At 45.4% G+C, this 18,590-nt stretch overlaps 1 protein-coding gene across 3 annotated transcripts in view; it reads right to left on the minus strand.

Annotated features, from left to right (window-relative positions):
- The window catches only part of LOC142566100 (uncharacterized), a 66,826-nt gene that overhangs the window by 31,744 nt on the left and 16,492 nt on the right, over window positions 1-18,590 (minus strand). For all 3 annotated transcript variants that reach the window (XM_075676873.1, XM_075676883.1, XM_075676889.1), the window contains exon 2: window positions 14,473-14,624. The gene's annotated coding sequence lies outside the window, so the exon portion shown is untranslated. The remainder of the gene's footprint in view (window positions 1-14,472; window positions 14,625-18,590) is intronic.

Below are 18,590 nucleotides of genomic sequence, written 5' to 3' on the forward strand. Positions count from 1 at the left end.
TGTTGCCACTCCAGTACAAATACTATACAACACTAAAGAATACAAGAATAATAAGCGAAATGAGCTCACAAACAAGAGAGCACCTAACTGAAACAAAAAAAAAAAAAGCATCGTACACTTTATTGAAGTTACGCGGTAGAATATGAAATGACGAGCTGGCGGAATTTATCGGGGTTAGGTTCGGAGACGATGAAATCAGGAAGAGCGTTCCACAATCGAATGGCACGAGGAAGCGCCGACCAGTTGAATGCATGTGTGTTCCCGTAGATGCGCGTGAAGCTGAGGTGATTATGTAATCTGCGAGATGTGAAAGGTGCGACTTCAAGCCGTAAAGAAGATTTCCTATCCACATGAACGTACTTGTGAAATAATGATATGAGTGCGAAATCTCGTCGAGTACTTAGTGGCTGAAGTGAAATATCAAGCTTTATTTGTGAGATGCTTGAATTGTAGGTGTAGTTACGCGAGATAAACCTGGCGGCCCTATTTTGAATTGATTCTAATAAGCTGATTAGGTTGTTATGATGGGGTGACCAGATTGGGGAGGCAAATTCGAGCTGGGGGCGAACAAATGTCTGATAAGCTAGCTTACGGATGTTAGAGGGCGAATTACGTAGGTTTCGGCGTAAGTACCCCAGTGATTTTGAAGAATTAGCACATATAGTAGTAATGTGATGGGCCCAGGAAAGGCTTGGTGCGAGATTAATGCCTAAATATTTGTAGGAAGTAGCTACAGAAATTGGCTTATTATTTACGTTATATTGGAAGGAAGAGATTGAGTGTTTACGGGTGAAAGACATTACTTTGCATTTAGACGAATTAAGATTCATTAACCAAGTGTTACACCAATCGAATATGAGATGAAGGTCGTTTTGAAGATAGAGGTGGTCATCGGGGCTGGTTATAGCGCGGTACATAATGCAGCCATCTGCGAATATTCGCACTCGGGATGTTAAGTTATTAGGATGATCGTTAATGTATATTAAGAAAAGTAGCGGCCCAAGAACGCTACCTTGTGGCACGCCGGAAGTGACATGGGAAAGGGGCGAAGAAAGGTTGTTAACGATAGTAAATTGTCGACGATTAGAAAGAAATTTCCGGAGCCAAGTTAGTGTCAGTGAATCCAATCTTAGTGCATTTAACTTTGAAATTAGGCGGCAATGGGCTACGCGATCAAACGCCTTGGAAAAGTCAAGGAATATGCTCTCAATCTGTACATTATGGTCCATGTCTAAATGCAGGTCAGTCGTGAATTCTAAAAGTTGTGTCTCACATGACAACCCATTCCTGAACCCGTGCTGATTAGTGAAAAAAAAAGTTGTTTGATTCCAGATGGTTGTATATATGAGAAGCTATTATATGTTCGAGCATTTTACAACAAATACACGTGAGCGAAATTGGCCGGTAGTTATCTGGCGAGTATCTGTCACCGTTTTTGAATATGGGAACTACTTTCGCAGTCTTCCAATCTGACGGGAGCGCTCCTGAAGTTAGTGACTGTTTGAGAATGTGATATAGTATTTTGCTAGAAGTCATAACGGTGTTCTTTAGTATTTTGGAATTAATCTCATCGACGCCACAAGAATTAGATAACTTAAGATTGTTTATAAGAGATACAATGCCGTCGATAGTAATGTCGATGGGTGTCATGTACTGATAGTCTAAATCGGGAACGTCAGGTAGGGTGGAGTGATCTTCAGTACTAAATATAGACGAAAAATATGTGTTGAAGCATGAAGGACACTCATTTTCTCGAAGGGGCTCATGGTCGCTATCATGTAAAAAAATGTGATTACTGTCGCGGTTCGGAGAGATAATTTGCCAGAACTTTTTAGGGTTGGATTTGAGAAGAGATGGAAGGTCATGTGAAAAATATTTATCTTTAGCAGCGGATAACGCGGAGTTGTAGTTTTTTAAACATTGATTGTATTTTTCCCAAGCCGATGGGGTGTTAAATCGCTTAGCACGAGTGTATAAGCGTTTCTTTTTGTTTCGAAGACGGCGAAGAAAACAGGTGAACCATGGGTTCGATTTATCGTTGGATATTTTGATTAATGGGATGTACTGGTTTACTAATGACTGTAATTTGTCTCGAAAGAGTACCCAGTTTTCCTCGACCGTTCTACTGTAAAAGGAAGGGAGAAGTGCATTGTTGAAAAAAAGGTCTCGGTCACCATTAATGGTAGTATAGTCACCCTTGTTATAGTTCCGAATTGTTTTTTTTTTACTATACCCGTATATGGTAACGGAATATTAAAGGTTAATTTGAGTAGATTATGGTCGCTAATACCATCCAAGTATGTTATTTGCTGAACTGTTTCAGGGTTGGTTGTCAGTACTAAATCTAAGATGTTGGGACCGCGAGTGGGTGGTTGACAACCTGGGTGAAGTTGAAGTCTAGGGTTACATTAATGAAATCTCATGACACTCGACAGGTAGAGGTTAGCTTTGCCCAGTCAATGTGTGGAAAATTAAAATCCCATAATAGATAAATTATATCCGCTGGGCAGGCCTTAATTGCAGTGTAATACTGTTACGAAGGTCGGTGGCAAAGGTTTGAAGTGAATCAGGAGGACGGTAACAGGCACCAATAAGTACCTTTGTAGAACGAGTTAAACAGGCGGCCCAAACGATCTCGAGATTCGAGTCTCGAGTTAACGTAATAGGATGTAATGATTTTTTTAATCGCGAGAATGACGCCGCCACCTCGCCTGTCAAGCCGGTCATGCCGGTAGATATTGTAAGTGCGGGCGAGAAAAAAAATTCATCATCAGAAATATCTGGATGCAGCCAGGTTTCGGTGAGAATGACTATGTCAGAATCGGCATCTTCAAGGAAGGATGACACCATTTCATGCTTTGATATTAGGCTTCGGATGTTAGCAAATGATAGTGATATTGTTGTTATAGTGGGAGAAGATCTCGATTCTTGACGGTCGTGAGTGCACGTGCGCCTCTCATGCTATCTATTCCACCGCACAACAATTTGTGTTGCTAAATATCATAGACATATGTTGTTGTACCAATACGCAGCCTATCAACAGATAACCTATACGGTTTGTTTTGCGTCTTCGCAAATTCTATCAGTTTTCTTCTGGCTTGGCGAGCGGTAAACGAGAAGTCTTCGCGTATGAAAAATGAGGAGCCTTTAAGCTTACGTGCAGCTGCAAGTACCTGTTCTTTGTCTTTAAAAAATGTGAACTTTGCTATGAGGGGCCGGTGCTTGTCTGCATTGTATTTGCCTAGTCGATGTACGCGTTCCAACTGTGCACCAGCTATGTTTATGTCCAGCTTTTCTGCGCAAAACTTTATTATTTTCATCTCCGATGCTGCCCAATCCTCTGTTGGGTCATCTTGAATGCCAAAGAAAAGCAAGTTACATCGTCGCAGCCTGTTTTCCGCGTCATCGCGCCTAGAGGTGATTGTTACTAGCTGATTAGAAACACCATGCAGAAGATCGGCTCCCATGGCTGAATCGGCCGAGCGCTCTGACGGAGCGCTTGCTTCTAGTGGCGTTACCCTTGCGTTAAGAAGTTTGATTTCGCTCTTAGCGACTGCTAGCTCGTCTTTAGTACTTTTAAGTTCAGCATGTAGTAGAGCATTGCCTTGCTCAAGCTTGGTTACTTTTGTTAGCGCAGCAGTCTCCCCCTTTCTAGCGCTTTTGAGTTCAGCAACGAGTGCAGCATGCCCTTCCTCGAGTTCAGAAATTCTATCTACGACGTCAGCAAAAGCCTCAGCCTCGGACTTGGTCATCGGACCAGGATTGGGCTCAACATCACCAGAAAGCATGAGCAACAATTCCAGCAATACACAGCATAAATAAGATGAAGTAGCCAGCGCTCGTTTCAGTACATCTGGCGGCTCTACAGGGCACGACACCTATATATATATATATATATATATATATATATATATATATACACACACACACACACACACACACACACACACACACACACACACACACACACACACACATGTGGATCGACCTTTTTTAAAGGGAAGCTGAAACACTTTTAGAAAGAATGAGTTCTCTGCGGCATTCTACAGTTTTGAGTCCCCTGAACACGAATATCTGGTTCAAAAAGGGCGGAAACAAACGCAAGCGGCTGTTTTTTCAAGAAAACGCGCACCAGCGCCTCAGGGCATCGCGCGAACGCCGCTGTTGCCCGTGATTGGTCGGGGCCGCTGTGACGTCATTCGCGGCAGTCTCCGGTCGGCGCCGCCGTTTCAGAGCGTAGCACGCTGTTCTGCTCTGGCTCCATAGCTGAGTTGGCTGAGTTGTAAGCATTGTGGAACGTTCTCGCTGTCTCGGACAGGTTGTATTTCCGCCGTACATGTTCGAACCGACAGCCGATACGGAAAACGATGGCGGCAACGGCGACATCGACGATGTTGAGTGTGCCAACAGCGAGAGCGATGTGTACACCTTCTCGCGCGTTGGAAATCTTAGCTGGTACGTATGTTTCTTTTTTTTTCATGTAGCTGCACGTTCCAATGACGGGAGAAAAAATGCGCTAAAGTGTCACTGGGAACTTGCTGCTGGAAGAATGCCGAAGCACTAACTTCTCATTAGGTTGTAAACACGGGTGCAATTCCGCGATGTCAAGCACCTTGCCGCTGCTTGTCTAAAGTCCCGTGGTTTTTTGAGTGTTGATACACGATCGCGAACATAAGTGCCGCGTTTCAAAGCGCGCACATGCAGTGCTGCGAGGTACAGCCATGGAAGTTGCTTATCATGCACATCCAGAGATGGCCAGGGGTATTATATGTGCAATATTCATACTATGGTTCGACGACTTTGCGATTGTGGCTCGATCAAGAATCGGTATGCGTGCTCCGTGCTAGTGTTGACATAAAGATATTAGGCAGTTTTAGCACCGCCGTGTGCTAAACACGATAACTGCAACCGTACGTCGAATGTCACTAGGCAAGCCTATACTCCATTTCATACCTCAGGTGCAACGCTCTGGAAGCTACGCACGAAGTCCGGTCACCAAAATTTATTACTGCGCGCGTTTCCGTCTATGCTTCGCAGCGTGCCAGCGGCGTTTGCTCGCGCGAGGATGCACGTGAAGCTGCCGCGACGGGCAGCTTCACGAAAGGACAGTTTACGAACATCGCAAAAGAAAACAAACGTGAGCGGCGGCGGCGGCGGCAGATCTCTCGTAGCGTCGTACAGTAAAGCGCAGAACGGAAAGAGGCATGCCAGCACGCCGGTCCGGTAGCTCGGTCCCCGCGAATGACGTCATTCTCGCCAGTTCTCTCCTCTGGCAACCACCTCACCCGGCGCTCCGGGAAGCGATGGGGGCGTGTCCGCGGGGGTGATTTAGAAAGCGATTTCCGCCCATTATATTAACGAAACGAAGAAAAAAATTTTGGAACCGTAAATTATTAGGTCTGTTCTTCTCAATCCCAGCAATTCATGGAAATTGAAAACCGTTTCAGCTTCCCTTTAAGGCATACAGTAAGTTTTTCAGTCCACCGATCGAAACCGTTGGGTAAGTAAACCAAAGATAACCACAATGTTGTGCTTCTCATCTATCTATATACATATATATTAAAGTTAGCCGGCAATTGTCATATGAAATATATAACCGATCAGAGGCGGCTCTTTAAGATTCGGCAAAAGGGAAGTGTTAGTCGGACTAATATTTGTGGAAATTGATACAGATGTGTGCAGTGTGTAGTATGCAAAGTATTGTGCTTCTCATCTTTCTAAATAGGCTTGGCCCATTGAAAAATCTAGTTACAATAAGTAAATAAATAAATATGCAAGCATGCATGCTATGGCGCCATAATGTAATCTGTTTGTGATATGACGTAGAAGTTCCCCGGAAACCCGCAAGGTGGAGTTTTGTTTTAGTAATATAGAGGGTGTCCGAGCTAGCATGCCCTAAGGTTAAAAAAAAAAGAGCAATTGCCTTACTCGGAGAAAACCTATTGCATATTGTTTCCAATATAGTGGAGTATCCGCCAGTAATCTTTTTCGTTACTGACATTTAGTTACGCAATTATAGTTATCTAACTCGACAAGTGCTGTCCTGATTATGAAAGTGTCAATGAGGCATTTGTAGACACACCCAAATGACATCTAACCGCAGTATTTTCAGCGACGTACTAATTGCATAAAAAAAGTTTTCTGGATGGTAGAGAAACTCCGCGAAATAGGAAAAATACCACGTGACTTCGCTCCCACCCGCATCATAAAGCAGCGCCCTCAAATAAGCTGATTGCAAGCAACTGCTTTGCCTGCCGCAAAACCGAAGAGACAGCGCATCACCTTGATAATGGTACGGAAGGAGTACCGACAGCAGGTCTCGCGGCTTCGCAGCTATTCCTTCCTCTCGCTTCTACTTCACACTTATTATCCGACTCTCAAGGCCGACTGATCACATTGATAACAAAAGCCCCTTGATAACGCGGCCGAAGCGCCGCTCTGACCACGCACGAAATGCGAAAAGCAATGGAATAAGCATACGATGTTTCGAAATCCCGGCTTTGCTCGCACCACATCGACAGAGTGCGCGCGCAGCTATGGGCGCTATTCTGGACATTCCGCCATTTTCTTCGATGCGTGACGTAGGCGCGACGCAAACAAAATGGCGCTAGTGGCCCCGTTTTGCTTACGTAACGTGACGGCAACTTGACGTTTCGCCTAAGAAACTGAAATGAAGGCACTGAACGTAGCGTTATCGGTAAAGCAAAACAGTTTTCCTCCGCAGTAAAAATAAAGCAGCTATCTCAAAGCGTATGATTATTCCGTCGAAAACGCTTTTCGCTTCCGTCGTCTGCTTCAATAGCTAGGATGCGTGTCTCCGGAAAATGGAATGAGTCATCGCATGTTGGCGCCAACGCGCTTGTTTTCTTGCTTGAGACAACATACGCGACTTACCAGTGGTGATGCGCGCACGTTCTAGGCAACGTTATCGCTATCTCGTGAAACGCAAGTGACTCAGCCCGACTCGGCTGGCTGAGAAACGGCCGAATATCACCGATAGCGTTGCGCGCGCCAGAGATATCCACTAGCGCGACGCAAGCGCCGGCGCTGCCATCTCTTGTTCATTTCGCTGGTTACTCGCACCGCGGGAGGAAACTTCAAGGCGCCGCCTTGCGTACATTTCTTGTTATAAGTTAGAAAGAGGCCGTTGTCATAACTTCTGATTGTGCGAAAAGGCATTAATCTTGATTACAATACAAATGCAGCAGTGAAAAGTGGACAACATTGCGAAAAGTTTGCTATGTTCAACCAATATTATTTCATATAAACGCGTTCTTTTAAAAAATGATGGCCCCAAACACAAATGCCAACACCACCCGAGAGCGATGCAAATACTATGAGCACGCGTTATGAACAAAAGATTTTCGTGGCGCCAAACGACAGGGAAAATGTGGCGATACGCATTCCTCTCGGCTGCCATTGCATATGGCTGCTCATTAGCATAATTCGCGCGGCTCGTCGCAGCAAAAATTATGGCGGAAAATCTCAGCAATGGCGGCCCAGCGCAACGTCACGCATCGTCAAAATGACGTTTACGAAACAGCCCTTCCTGTGACGCTCCTCACGAGATATTCCTTCAGCCAATCAGCAAGCTGGCATGGCGCATATCTTGGATCGCCACCACATATTCACGCATTTGCAGATGCATTGCACTGGATTCTGCACGCTACCGCTCACATTCTTTTTGAAGCGCTAACATCACTATATATATCTGCCAAGGACCAACAAATGTATTAGTCCATAAAATTTGCAGCTCCACGTCACGTTTCGTTATCTTGATGAAAACGCAAAAAGACATTTCGCAAAACTTCCGTTTCGCGGCACAAATTTCAAGGCACGTGAACTCTCCACAGCCAATCGGAGTGTAAAGATGGCGGATAATGGCGGCCGTGCAGCCGCCATGCCTGTCGAGAATAGCACTCCAGAACAGCGCCCTATATTTCGCGCCAGAAACTTGCTTCGGACCAACGCCAACTTAAAGTGACGGTTTTGTTTTTCAAGAGTGCGTATACGTACTGCAAAAACAGGCTCGTGGCAAAAATAAAAGCGAAATAAGTAGACCGCGAAGACCCCAGTGTAGAGAAACGGTAAAACTGTGCGTCCAAGAATGTAAATGTACCACTTCCGAATGTGCCGAGTTGCCAATTGGGATGTCTGTACAAAACAAAAGAAAAAATTATGCAGATCCCACGCACTGTGGGAATCGATGTAAGCGAAGCTTCCTGTGCTGTTTGCTTTGATTGACGATAATTAGCGGTGATGTTGACGTCAAAAGTTTAATTTTGTCAACGTTTAAGTCTAACACGAGAGCGGTGAGTTGATGTTAAACGTTACCTTGCGTGCACCTCTGCTGTTTGTCGGCGTAGTACGAAGAACACACAGGGAGAGGTGTTTGCTTGAGGCGTTGTTGTGCGCCATATTTCAAAACCTCTGAGATAGTCGAGCGTAGTCACTGCCTCACATGGCACATCGCATTGTGGCAGAAGCATTAAACTTGAATTATGGGGCTGTACGTGCCAAAACCACAATCGGATTATGAGGCACGCCGTAGTGGCGGACTCCAGATTAATTTTGACACCCATGACGTTCTTTAACGTATCCCAATAGTGCACGTGCGCTTTCTATTTCGCCTCTGTCGAAATGCGGCTGCCATGGTCGGGATCAAATCAGCGACCTCTACCAATGCCATAGTCGCAAAGCTACCGCGGCGGGCGCAGAAGTGTTGATTTCACGGTCGACCGCTTCCGTGGTGCCGCCTGGACCCTGCGGTGCGCTTTAATTAATGCGGCTCTGCCTCCTCACGCCCTGCGTAGTTTGTTCGCTTGCCATATTTGCATGGAACTGGTGACTTGGAAATTGGTACCTGGGCGGTCACGTCTCGCAGGCTAGCATGAGTGTTTGAGGCCATAAACGCTGGAACATCCGTGCGTAGGCTAGAACTCGAAGATGGAGTCCTCCACTGTTCATTTTTGAGAAATAGCAGCGACGTACTATACCGTACCTTGAACTTAAGCTTATCGTGTTTCCCCTCAACCGCCGCCGTATAGTAGTAGGGTTTGCTTGCCTTCTCACCTCCCCCTCCCCAACCCCCCTATTCCCTTGTATGGGAACTGCCTGTTTTCCTTCCTCCTCCCTACAGTTATATCTACGTCCCCGCTAGGGACTCGCACCTTAGTTGAACGGGAAGCGCTGCAGTTTTTGGAATGCTTCTGAGAGGAGTCACGGATAATTACGTATGTAAAGAGGCTAGCAAATATGGGGAGGGCCATGGAGCTCCAGAGGGCATTGTGCACATTCGACGCGGTGGGGTGGAAACTAGTTTCTAGCGTCGCCTTTCCTCCGTGACTCACTCGTGTCATATATGCACACGCTTTTACCGGGCCGTTTCTGCAAAAATTGTCTGCACCTGTCCACATGATGTTGCTCGAAAAATCCGGTGACTCGTCGGCTTTTTCGAGGACCCAATTCGAGAAACCAAGACGATTCTCCAGATCCTTGTATTCATTGGTGCAGGTTAAAGTGGTACGGGGGACAGGCTGAATCATTTAGAATTCTCCGAACTGGTGACTTGGAAATTGGTACCTGGGCGGTCACGTCTCGCAGGCTAGCACGAGTGTTTGAGGCCATAAACGCTGGAACATCCGTGCGTAGGCTAGAACTCAAAGATGGAGTCCTCCACTGTTTCTTGAAGCTGCCGGTTTGTCGCAGATTTCATAATTTCGGATGATCTTCGATGCGTCTGCTCTAACGCCACACTTACATGACTGATATATCTTCGCGGCTTTCCTCTTGCTGCCATTTGCAGTTCCTAAGGAAGGATCGTGCTTGCTATCTGTTCATTAGAGAAAGACATGACGGCTGGGACGAAACAAAACGCACGCACCTTTAAACCTTTGCACTGAAGTTGTCAATTCGTTTTCGGGGTGATAGGGCTTTTGGAAAAAAGAAAAGAATCGCTGTGCCCTTTATCTACGCTAAGACAACAGCTATCACGGCTTGTTTCCAACTAACACCAAAGGCGACGTGTTGCTTCGGCAGGGGCGCGGCAGATAAGGCATTAGCGCGATCACGATGTTTTTTTCTGTATTTCCTTCATTTCATCTGGCTAACTCAGAGCTAGCCAGTTCGAGGACGCTGCTTTATGATGCGGGTGGAGCGCAGTCAGGTGGTATTTTTCATATTTTGCGGCTGTATTTATCAGTCGGTAAAAAATTGCGCCCAATCAGTACGTCGCCGAACACACCGCAGTTATAGGTCCCTTGGCTGTGCCTACAAATGCCTTATTGACACTTTAATAATTAGGACAGTGCTTACCGAGTTGGATAATTACAATTACATAATTAAATCATAACATCGAAAAAAACTGCTTGCTACTCCGCTATATATATATATATATATATATATATATATATATATATATATATATATATATATATATATATATATATATATATAATGGAACTGCCTGGACGCGCCTACCGCTGACTCATTTCCAATTTTTTGTTCCCAACTAGACGACGCGTTTTAACCAACAGTGATGTGGTCATTCTGTCGGCTCTGAACATTTGAACCTGTATTTACTTTTTGAAACTTGTTCGTTCTAATTGGCTGTTTTTGACCTTTTATTACTGTAGAATTTTTTTGGTAAGTATTGCCTATGCAGAGCTGCTGTGGGCAACGATACTATAGCTGTCAAAACCTGACAAATGTATTGCCCACCTGCTCAGGTCTCAACCAGAGACTGGCAGTATTCGAAATAAATAAATAAATAAATAAATAAATAAATATATATATATATATATATATATATATATATATATATATATGTATATATGTATATATATATATATATATAATTACGAACACAAACATACCACAAGCAGATGACATTGACGCAACAGTCAACACTTTCAAGAAGGTAAACACGCCTGCAAGTTCAGACAAGGACACGCTGTCGACACTACTGCGCTTAGTGTATTAGGGTACAACTAACCTTGAATTGCACGAGAAAAAAAGATAGCTCCTGCTTACGCGAACATTTTTATTGCATCGCTCCGAGATCCCTTTCTTGCGGCCGGATCGTTGAAGCCACTTATCTAAAAAAAAGGTTCTTAGACGACATATCTTTTATTAGGCACAACAACGAGGCATGTCTCCTTAGATTCGCAGCATATTTTAATTCAGCTCATCCATCCATCTCTTTCACACACAGTTAATATAATTCACCTGTAATCTTTATAGATGTCACTGTACAGATTAAAGATAATAGCAAATTCACAACCTCATACAAAAAACCAACTGACCGCTACCAATACCTTCATTTCAAAAGTAGCCACCCACGCCACTGATAAACAGCTATACCGTATTCACAAGAGCACCGATACCGCCACATTTGCTCTGATGCGACAGATATTGAAAATCACGCAAATGAACTCAAAACGACCCTGGAGGCGAAGGACTACACGGAAAGGATTGTTGATGAGGATATAAGCAGAGCACAAGTGACAAATGAAATTTTTACGCGCTCAAAGCCGCCCCCATTTAAAGAAAAAAGAACAATCTTGCCCTACTTGTCTATACACTACCGCACATCAACAATATATCTAAACACTGATATTATTGAGCAAAGTACATGTATGTTGTTAATTTTTGAAGAGCCAAACCGAGTTGTCCTATCGCCAGGGAAGGAAACTAAGATAACCTCATCAAAACTACAACAACCAGGATTAAAAACACGGACTCAGATTGCAAACCATATGGTAAACTACGCTGCAAAGTTTGCAGGCATATAACTTAAACCTGTTTTGCTAAGGCTACTTTCTCTGATTGTGCAGTCAAAATTAAGAAACATTTAATCGTAACAGACGTAATGTGATCTTTTGTGCCCCCCACGTTCAGACTCCGTCTAAATAGTCACATAGCTCACGAACCCGCGCTACCAAATCTTCCATTTTCAAAACACCTCAGACTGCCAGAGCATTAATTTGACAAAATATGTGTGACCCCACTCCAGGCAAGCTTCCACTCTGTTCATGAAGGGGAACAAAGAGTCAGATTTTGTCCACAAATTTAGAACCACAACGGCATAAATAAGCACATGGAAAACCTCTCGTTTCTCTTACGCTACAGTAACGAAATAATAACTGAACCACCGCATATGCAAACTGAATACGCGGGCGATGCTGAAAGAATGTTTACTGCTCGATTGGGGGAGTGTACTGACCAGCTGTCACCGCAATGTTCCGGTTCACATTACCTTTCTTTCTTTTTTTTTCAATTTTTACTTCTCCAAATTATTATACATACTTCATTTTTCTTTCTTTCTACATTGTTTTGTCTACATTTTCCCCCACGATCAGTTCCTAGTTCGGAGATAACTGCTCCCTGTCTCGTTCCTTCCATTTTTCCTTGCTTTCTTTTTCTTCTTTTTTACACATTCTTCTCATATTACAACGCCTTCATTCGGTTAGAACACCACAAAATAGCTTACGTGTTTGTCTACCATGTAATACATTCGTCGACCGTGTAATACGTCTACATGGTAGACGCACCGAACTACGGTACGTCTACACGTACCGCATTACTTTTCTTACGCCATTCACTTCCTAACCCCATGACACCCGTATTGGAGAACGCGTCAACGACCCAAGCACTGCCATTGATGAGGGGCGCGTCTCCGCGAATCACTATGTGGAGTCGGGTGAATACCCCTGGAACCAACGAGTAATCTCTTTACCCATGTGCTCTTGCTCACACTTCTTTTTTGCTTTCTTTCGTTATTTTTTTTTGTGCGTAGCTACATATATGAAGAGACTATGTCGCGAGAACTTAATCTAGCCCTTGGAATTGCGGTCGACCGATCGAAACGGTTAGGCAACCGCGAAGTTGTGCTTCTCGTTCTATAGCATCCCCGTCGTCTACGCACCAATGCGCCGGTTGGTGGCAATTTCCAAGCTTAATGAAAGGTGACAGGTGCTGGTGAAGTGTGACTGATGCTAATTAGGTACCAAACGCGACATCACCTATGCAAAACTTGCCGACATCTTCGGAATGCCGATCGGCCAAACCGGCATCGAGAAACGAGTTGCGTTAGCTCCGCGTACACCGACCGCGGCAGGAAAAAGGAAACAGCCCAAGAAAAAAAAAAGTGGACAAGGCAGAAAACATGTCTTGTCCACTTCTTTTGTCTTTTTTGTTCACGTTTATCGTGATATTTCTTATTTCAGCCACGAATCTGTACCAACCTGGGTAACTGATTCTGAACACTAGGCAGTTTCAGAAATAGGGGACGCTATCGGTCACGCATACAAATGAGTTTGGGTTTGTGGGTACGCAAAGACTCTTTGCTTTAGCGACTTGCGATGAACAAGTATAAACGATACACCCTGGCACTGATAATATATAATTCGACGTATATGCTACAGCCATCGCCAGTTATCACAACTTGGTAGTGCTTTCGCCCGCGTTCCCGGCACCGACAACGTATACTTACACTCATCAGTAAAACTGATGAAGTGAAATTAATGAGCTAAAACACGACTTCATCAAAAGAAATTAATCTGCCGAATGCACGATTGCGTCTAACTCGGACATCCAGCCACTGTGAAGCGAACGTGGCGATAAATCTTTAGTTATATCATGGCTGTTCGAGGGAAAAAATGCCACGTAGACAAAATATTTAGCAGGCGAAAACTTTGAGACCGAAACAATGTCACCAAACGGCGGAATACAGACCCGCTTTGATTTATCACGGTTGCTGGCCCCCTTCGTTTGATCCAAGCTTTAGTGTGCATCAAAAAAAAGCTCACATACTATATGTCTGAATGAGACACTCGCAACATTCCTTCTACGTGACGATATCACAACCGGCCACTAGTCCCACATGATACAGGTTATTTTGCTTTAAATTAAAGCAGTAAGGTCATCACCTGCTCGACATTATGCAAAAGGAAGTCAAGTCTTCAGAACGAGCTTTGTATGTTACACTGTGATTATGCTCTCCCCTTGTTTCCTGTTTCTCAATATCTTTCTTGGAAGGGTGGGGGGGGGGGGGGGGGCTCCCACTGCTGAAGCCCTATGATAAGATCACAAACCTCTTGATAAGATCACAACTATCAAAAACGTGCATGCAGCACCAATGCAGAGAAACGTTGGTCGACATTGCACCCCACACGCAGACAAATTAAATTCCTGAATAAACATGCTATGCGAGATTTCATTACCTTCAGACGAACTGCAAGAACAGAAAAGAACAAAAAAAAAAAAAAACACACACACACACACAAGTGCAGAGAAATACTTTGTTGCCAGATGGTCACGATCACAGACTCATGGTGCAGGCAATATCTGGACGCATAGCAAACCAACCAGTCAGACTGTTGTCCAGAAAATGACATCACCTTAGTCATTCTACAATGAAATAAGTAAAACTGGAGCGTATGACATAAGCATCCAATAAACGTGGTAGCTCACCCGGAAGATCGCGCGCAGTAAATCCTTCGAAGCGTGAACACGTGGGTCGCTCGTTCAGTCTACTTGCAGCGGCTGGTCAGCGTTGCAGCTGCTGTCGATCTGGTCGGCATCGAACTGCGACGTGGTCCGGAGGAGGCATAGCCAGACACTGCCTGCGGTAGAGAGATGGCGAGGGGGGTCTGTCTTTTGTCAACTCAAGTTTTGAGGCTGCAAGGCCGTAAAGCCAAAGATAAGCTATCCCTTGCCCCAGCTTTTTGTCACTCAGCGCCCACCAAATAATTCTCTCCCTCCATCCTGCTTTCACCACCGCCCTGGCCCCGTCCACCACCTCCTTTCAAGCTTTCCAATAAGGTCTCGGGGTTCCCCTTTCCTAAGTAAACAGTGGGCGCGTCATGGTACTGAGGCGTTCAAAAAGGGCGGCCTTGAAAAGAGTATCTCTTGTCCCCCACTGCCCGCTTTCCGCTCAGTCTCGGCATCAACAATACCCGATGGAATCCGACACCAAATGCCAAAACGCGCCCAATCGCCGCATGGTGTTGCCCCGACGCACTCGTCAAACGTCCGGCACACACGTTGCCGCGTCGGCGGCAAGGACCGTGCAAGATAGCGTGGCGCCGAGCTCGCGCGCGTGCGTGCCCAATGTGCGGTTCGAGACTGTCTCGGCGTCAGCAGGTGCACGGCGGGCGCTCCACCTCGTGGCACGGTGCCAGTCAACCCGCTCCGGAATAGCCGACGCCCGCGGGTTCAACAAAGTTCGCGCCGGCGCTTGTTCCCGAAAGAGGCGCCGCTTCCCCGGAAGCAGCGATGAATGCTACCGGCGCGCCAGCATCGTGGAACCGCGCAGAGGAGAAGGTTGCCTCCTTCCGTGCTCACCAACTTTAAAATATTTCGCACACTCTACAGCGCTGCCCACTTTCAACAACAATAACAAAGAGTATTGCCATCTCAGCACCGTCGGCATTGTGACTACGGCAGGTGGAACATTTCCGGTTCGTACACCCGAAAAAGGGCGCAGAACAAGACAATAACTGAGACCAACGACTAGCATTCACTCAGGATGATGAACATTTCTATTGGCATCCCCTTCGAAACGGGGCGGTGACAGTCACCTAGCCCGCTTTAGCTAATCAGGAATTATATATGCTACAGGAAGGCGTTCGTATCCTACGGGTCTTGCTGGGTGAATATCTTGGCGTTCTATTATGATTTACTGAGTCATGTCTGGATTTTTGCTGCAGCAGACAAATGCCTCTTTCCTCCTTGTTTCGCGCTGTTACATACTTTCCAATGAACTAACTAGCCCAGCAAGCAACCATTCTGCGTCATGCTATTGCGGATATTTGCTCCGCTATGATCTTGCGCTCAAGCAGCGAGCTCGGGCCTCAAATAGCAACGGCAATGCTCTTTGTGTTATCACACAGATTATCCCTCCTGATTTATTCCTTGCCGTGTTTCTAGTCCTTCACGGTCTCTCTCTCTCTCTCTCTCTCTCTCTCCCCGAACATCCCTTGCATCCAATTTACCGTCTCCGTTTCTCTGATTTTCTTTTTGATGGCACTGGGTTGTCTATTACACTTTCAATTATCCTGTACTTGGTTGCCAACCTTCGTGCCATCTTGCTTCATTCCGTGTCTACGCTTTTGAAATGATGTGTGCACGTCAGCAGGCCATTTATTTTCACCAATGTTTCTGAGCTTTTCTTCGAAACTAATCTTCCTCTGCGCTTCCGACTTCAAAAGAAGCCCAATCCACATGTCTGCCTGCACTGCCTCATTTGTGGTTTTACCATGGGCCTCCAATGGCAATCTGCCCACCGCTTTCGGTTAAATTTCAATCCCGACAAGAACTCCGACTTTAAGCCCAGAATTGCATTTGCGAACGTTAGCACTGGCACCATTACTCCATTGCAAATGCCTCGCACCACCTCATTTATTAGAGCACCTTGGGGCTACATGTTCCCTTATTGCTGCATTTCAATGCCCTTCATCCTAACATTATCCTGGTGGATGTTTAAATATAGGTTCTTTCCTTCGTTCATATATACACCGAGGTACTTATATTGCTTGACTGTGGGGTATGACGACTTACTGTCGGATTGATACCACGTTGTTACTCGTGTTCTCATAAAATATCAATGTTTGCCGATTTCTTTACGCTAAAATTAAGGCCTAGATATGTCGCTTCATTGCCACACGTATTCGCTAGCTTCTGTAAACATCCTGCATTGTCGGCTGGTAGCACTATGTCGCCCGTTCCACACTTCCCTCAGGTACCCTTTGTTGCACACTTTGCCCATTACTAATGTAAGGTGAATCGAAACCTAATTGCCTGTTTAAAAAAGGGAAAATCTGGGGTTTCCACGAACCAAAACTACCATATAATTATGAGTCACGCCATAGTGGGAGACTTCGGATTAATTTTCACCACCTGGGATTTCTTAACTTGCAGGTTTAATTTTTTTTCTTTTTTTTTTGCATTTCGCCTCATCAAAATGCGGCCGCATTTCCACCACGCGTTTTCCAGTCGTATTTTCCCCCCCTTCTGAATCAAGCAAGTCTCGCGCCGTCTGCTGGCATTTCTGCGCAACACTGATTTGATCGACGTTTTGTACAATGCCTTTGTGGCCCGGGAAGAGATCACGCTCAGGCGGAGAAACGACCGGCGAACACCGCGACACCATCACCACCGATCGAGTTTGAACTTGCACAGACCATCGCAGGCGCGTCACGTCTCGCGTAAACCAACCATGCATCAAGCGACTGTATTCACACGATGGATGGATTCTGGGATTTCACGTGCCAAAACCATGATTCGATAATGAGGCACGCCGTAGTGGGCGACTCCGGATTAACCAATGGGGTCTTCAACGTGCCCCCAATGCAGGGGACACGGACGCTCTTGCATTGCGCCCCCATCGAAAGGCGGCCCGGGAGTTGATCCCGCGACCTAGTGCTTAGCAGCGCAAGGTATTCGCACGAGTGATAACTGCGCGCAAACTTAGAAGTAAAAAAAAAAAAAAGGACGAACACGGCGCTGTCTTTTCATTCTATTCGTAGACTACAGTAGCTCGTAGACTACACCACGCCCTACGCTCACATTTAGGGGGCGGACACGTCACGGCCTTTTTCCGCCTTGTTCCGCACACAACGACGAACGGTTGTCGTGGCAAGCGTGGCTGCAGCGTTTGAAGGAGAAAAAACACCGGTTTCGACACTATAGGATTGTGTATAGAACAAAACGCGCACACACACACACACAAAAAAAAAAAACTGACCAAGGCCGCGTCGACCACGAAACAAGTCAGGGCTACGTCGTCGTCGTCGTGGGCAGTGTAAACAATGAAAGTGCTCATCGCAGGAGGCGGTGTCAGTCCATTTTCCTCACTCATTTGCTGTTAAAATGCTTGTTCTTACTATCAGAGTTATCACTGCATCTTGATCATTCGTCTAAGAGAGAGAGAGAGATAAAGAGGAAAGGCAGGGAGGTCAACAAGATATCGGTCTCCGGTTTGCTACCCTACACTGGGGATGGGAGATAACCTAGAAACTAAACAAATCTGGAGAAATGCCAGTGACTTCAACAAGCAGAAAAACTAGCGCAGAGGATTGCACAAAGGAAGAAGTGGGCGAAATGGGCACTGGTCCTGTTAGCCGATTTGTCTTTTCTTTCGCGAGTATGAATACCAAACCCGTCCGGCAAGAAATTGTCGAACGAGCGCTCATGAGGTTTAATTGGTCTACAGAACTTGCCCGAAATGGAGCGCCGATGTGATTCGCCATTTGCTGCGAAGAAAATTTTGACAGGTTGAGGTAACGCTCAAATCGATCGCCGCGAACTTTCTTACAAGTCTGGATACATAATTGAACGTCACGTCAAGAGATATCCATCGAAGAAAACCATTCAGATGGCCGAACATTCCCATCGTAAGCTTATTCTTTCACATTAACCGTGACAAATATGACGGTTTGCCATTATACAGAAGGTTATCTCATGGATCATTGGAATTGAAAACAACAACAACAAAAAAACAATGAAAGTACAAAGCACAGCCAAGTCTAGTAAAATTGATCACAAGCCCCTTCGTAGTAAATCATTAAATAATTTGAGACATTCCGTCC

The sequence above is a fragment of the Dermacentor variabilis genome, chromosome 1, assembly GCF_050947875.1.
Source record: "Dermacentor variabilis isolate Ectoservices chromosome 1, ASM5094787v1, whole genome shotgun sequence".
NCBI lineage: Eukaryota > Metazoa > Arthropoda > Arachnida > Ixodida > Ixodidae > Dermacentor > Dermacentor variabilis.